The following is a 5185-nucleotide window of genomic DNA, read 5'->3' as shown; positions in this document are numbered from 1 at the left end:
TTTCCGGCAAAATTTTAGCTTATATACCCTGACTAAAGAAAACTCGAATACCATAGGCGATCCAAGTCTAATTTGACCTCAAATCCCTATTTAAGTCATGAGTATATCTACCTATCCCTCGAGTGCAAATTTGGACAGCACACCCCTTATATTTACCTATTTTCAGCCATTTATGACTTCATTATTTTCCTCAATCAGCCCCCAAAATCATACATTTAATATCATCTAAAACTCACTCTTAATCATCAAATTTGATCCACACTTCGTACCGATTAGTCACACTATGAAAAGGCGTAAAAATCCTAATTTGCGATAACTTGAAAACGAAAGGGAAAACCCTTAATTCTATGTTCATTTGCAGTTTTTTGAAGAGTGATTGGGTAGTAAGGCTATTATAAAGTAATAATTTCCAAATAAAAGGGAATTTTAAGAAAAATATAAGGAAATTTTTCAGTCGTCACAGAATTTCAAAAAGATTTCTTCTGAGAAATTGTAGCCTTATGAATGTAGTTTCCAATGCCACCAACTATGTCCAATTCCAAGTCGAATTGAATGAGTTGTGGCCGAATTACGAAACTGTCTCAGTGATGGAAAACCCTCTTTTTGGCTAGTTGAATGCCTTAATTTGAATCGGGACTTGTTATTTTGAAAATTTTGATGTCATCACCTACCAAATGTTTATTGGATGTTTCTTAGACCTTTCCTTTATAAATGGACCAGATTTGAAATGATTTCATTGGCCAATAGTTAGAAAAACGGAAAATGGAAGTACAAGGCAGATTTGCCTTGGAAATTCTTGGAATTTTAGTGGCTTTGTTAACTGAGTTTTCGTACGAATTTTTGCATGAAATTTGACAGAGGAATAGCCCTTATGTGGTAGGGTAATACTACCAAATTTGGTGCCATTCCAAATCCATTTCAATGCCCAACTGAAGTCCCAAAAATTATGTTTCAAATCTGGAAAATCCTTGTTCAGTGAGAAATTTTCAGCAACTTTGAGCTGCTATATCATGGTGTTCAAAACTCCGATTCTTGTTCCGTTTGTTGTGTTTTAAACTTTGGTTGTAACTCTAATTGATTTTCAAATTTTAAAGGTTAGTTCACATTCTGTGAATTTTACAAAATTTTCAAAATTTACCAAAAATCAACCCCGAATCTGTCCGGGGAGTCCAAATCAGCAAATTTGAGCCGAATTTTGAGTGTTTTCCTTTTAGAATCATGGAAAAGTATCTTCTAGGAACTTTTAGTACTTCGGAACTAGTTTCCAAAGGTACCAAGTTTTCCATTTTTGGACCTACTGAGTGCAAGATATGATTTTTCTAAATTTGACACACAATGCTGAAATTTGCCAATTTCTTAGAAAATGCAATTTCGGAACCTTGACTTCTTTTCTCGATATAGATTGAACATTTTTTAACTTGATTTCATGGAAGACGCTAGTCTCTTTTCGGACATTAAAACTTCACTTTTAAACCTCGAGATGAGAGAATTGGAGCTCTCTTTTAAGACTTTGTTTTAGTCTAATTGAGTGTGCATCCTTTCTTGGTAAATGCATGATTGTAAGTAAAGTTAATTATTATTTGCTCAGGCGCTCAAGGGGACCTTCAAGAGAAACTCGAAGCAGACGCCTAAACACTTGTTTGAGCACTTATTCACTTGTTTTGAATAGGTGAGTGTTCCATATAGGAGTACGTGATTTGAATAGTTTTATGACATGTTTACTCCATGGTCATTATGCGTTTAACTGTTAAGTGCTACCGATAATTACTTCTATGAACTTTTCCACCATTTTAAGGCGAGTGTGTACTTTATCGCACTCGACTTACTAAAATGATAAATGTCTACTGATTAACCGTGAACTACTACCGTTTACCGTTTACCGTTAACCGTGATTACTTACTGTTTATCGATTTACTTGATTACTCGACTACTTGATTACTTGATTATCGTAAATTACATGTTTGTAGACACCAAATTCTTAAATAATTTTTTTATCCTAATTTTATTTTTGTTTTTAGTAATAATCCTCATCTATTTTTATTTGTTAATTTCATGATTTTAGTTTTAGACTTTTAGCATTTGTATAGCATTTTAGATTATTATTATTATTATCTGTTGTTTTATTTTAGTTTTTATTTTTGCATTAGTTTAGCCCTTTTAGCTGTTTATTTTTATTGTAAGACTTTTTAGCATAAAATTTGTCAAGAAAGAGAAAATTATTCATAAAAATATGTTTTATTTCGTTTTATTGCTTATTAATCGGAAGAAGAGAAAAAGAGGAAAAAAATCATTAATTAAGTACAGAAAAAATCTTAGCTTTTTGTTTTATCTTTCGTTACTAGTTTTGTGCATTTTATTTAAGTTTAAAATTGTTATTTTTTTTGTATTGTCGTTGAATTAAGTGCTTAAAAAAAAGGAAAAAAAAAAAGGGCGGAAATAACAGCATGCAAGAAACAAAAATGCAGTTTTTTCCAGTGGGTTTTCCGATCATTTTTGCCTGATATTTTGCTCCATTAGATTGGCATAGTACAAGGCCATCTGACCATTCATCCGGCAACTCAAAATGTTGGGAAGCAAAAGCCATCTAAGGGCTCCCGGATGATCACAGGAAATGCAGAAAAAAAGAACACCGTAGATGCTAGGTTTGATTGTCTATATAAGTTATGAAATGAGAGGAGGCTTAGGTAGGGGTCTGAGGGATAAAAGGAAAGTTACGGGAAGGACAGCGAGAAAAAAAGGGGCGGCTGGGAAAAGAGTGAAGGAGGTGAGTGACTGCTGAGGACCGAACGGAAAAGCTGGAGAGGGGCTTGCGGGCAAGAAGGAAGAAAAGGGAGTCTGAAGAAAGAGGGAGGCCGTGAGTTTGAGAGGAGAAAAGAAAGGGAAGAACCAGAGCTTCAAAGGGGCCGAGGGAAGGAAAGGAAGGAGGGGCTTCGGCTAGGAACAAGAAAAGAAAAGGAGGAATCTTCGGTTGGTATTGCCTGCATCAGCGCTGGAATCTCCCGCAGCCCAGTTCGTGGATTTCGGTTTCCAGAACCGTTCAATTTCTTTGGGTCTTTCTTGTCCCTTTAGCAGCCTAAGGGCTCTCAGGTATAACGGACTCTTCTCAATGTTAGTTTAACACAATCTTCACAGGGATTTGAGTCCCTTGTGCATGATTTTCTTTCTTTTTCTAAGTTTTAGTCGTTACCCATGCCTGATGACTATGACTGTGGTTATGCTTGGTGACCTTGCTGTGTTGTTGACAGGCTTGGTGTTAGCCTCTTTGTTCATTTAATGTGCATCTGAAAGCATGAATTCAGTTTAGGAGCCATGAACAGATAATGTTTTCCCATATATGTAGGCTGATGCACGAAAGGTTGCATTTTTGGTTTTTGTTTGTGTGTACAAGTTGGGTCTGAGATTTCTTAGGACTACAACCTACAAGATTTGATTTTTGATTGGGGGCTTGGGTTGGAAGTTCGGTACTTATTTGGATTTTTGGCATGAAACCCAGAAATTGTAGTCTAGAAAACCAAGATTCTGCTAAGAAGATGCGCGAACCGTCACCCCTCTTGCCGCTGGTTTATTGGCTTGTTCCATAGCTTTATCATGTTTACTCTTTGATGTTTCTCTTGCCATTGCTTTCCTTTTTTCTTCTGTCTTGTGTATCTTGGGCATGAGTTTTTGAAATAAAAAGCATCGGCTGCATGATTTGGCTGGGATTTCATTTTCCTTTCGGTTGGTGGTTGGATAGAGCCAATACAGGAGAGTTGTAGAAGAATTATTGTGAAGATTTGTTGGATGGAATGATTGAATTTCGAAGATGTTTGTTGTTTAAGATCAGAGCCCCGAAGTTTGATATGTTAACAAAGAGAACTTGCGGTAAAAACCAGAAAAGCTGCAGACGAAACCAGTGAAGGAAATGGCATGTTCCGTTCCTATTTTGAAATGTTTTTTGCTTGTTTGGATGTCAAAGTTTTCTGGTTTTGTTGCTGAAGCTTTTAGTTTGATTAAAGTCTGTGATTTGTGGTTCAGTCATGCATGTCTATCCTAAGTTTCTTGCTTTCCATCTCTGCTGCATTTTAAGTTTCTGAACCAAGAAACTTATAAGGGCTTGCGTCTCTTGCCATTTCTTTTGCTGTTAAGCAACTCAGATTCCAGCTTTGATTTTGTGACAAAAATGTAATGCTCGGTTGAATGAATGACTGAGACTTGTAGTGTATGCTTCTTTTGTTTAAAAATCTGGATATTCATCAGACTTGTCTTCAATAATGAAGTGGAAGAAAAGCCACGATTGGAATGGATTTGTTGCAGGAGAGCTTTTCTTACGTGACTTGCATGCATGGAAAGCTTTCAAAAAGTGCACTTTCACTTCACAAGTTTCCATCCAATGCCATTAGGACCCAATTATGTTCCAATTTCTTGCAATGAGGTCCTAATATAATTGCAATTTCAATCATTATTTGACCCTTTCGTTGCCCTTAGACCCTTGAAGTTTCCTATAAATGTTTCACTTGGGCTTGAGTGCTTGGGTTAATATTTGCAATTTGGGTCCTTGATAGTTTCTCTATTTAAAAATTTGATTGATAAGTTACTTTCCTTGGAAATTATGCACTATTTGATTTCATTTAAGTTGCAATTGGGAGGGATTTGGCGATTTTGTTTATACTTTACTATTTAAATTGGTGCCTTGACCCTTTTATTGTTTTGAAGCTATTTTCCCTTCATTTGCTTACCATTGCGAGGGAGGTACACTCTATCCTTTATTTTTGACTTTATTTGACCCTACGTGCGTATATGTGTCTTATGTGTGCAATTGCATGACCTTAAATGTTTATTTCATTTTCACCTTATTTATTTCTTTAGTTGCTTAGTTTTTGCTTTAATTTTAGTTTAATTTTAGTTTAATTTTATCATTTGGGAGGCACTCGAATGCCAAAATTGTAATAGTTAGGGATTTAATTATTTTATTCCTTCTTATTCCCCCCTTTAGATTGTAGTAGGCCTTCTCCCCTAAAAATGTAATAGTTAGGGCCTTAATTGCCTTATGTGTTGTGCATGCTTAGGTGCTATGTGTTTAATCGCTTTCTTAGGTTTTGGCATCTAGATATGCATGATTATGTGTTATGTGAATTACGTGCTCACATGTCTACTTGCTTTAATTATGCACATTACTTATATATGTGTTTATGATGGATGCAAATGC

Source organism: Coffea eugenioides, unplaced genomic scaffold (assembly GCF_003713205.1).
Source record: "Coffea eugenioides isolate CCC68of unplaced genomic scaffold, Ceug_1.0 ScVebR1_1745;HRSCAF=2652, whole genome shotgun sequence".
Taxonomy (NCBI): Eukaryota; Viridiplantae; Streptophyta; class Magnoliopsida; order Gentianales; family Rubiaceae; genus Coffea; species Coffea eugenioides.
This window is presented reverse-complemented; position numbering follows the sequence as displayed.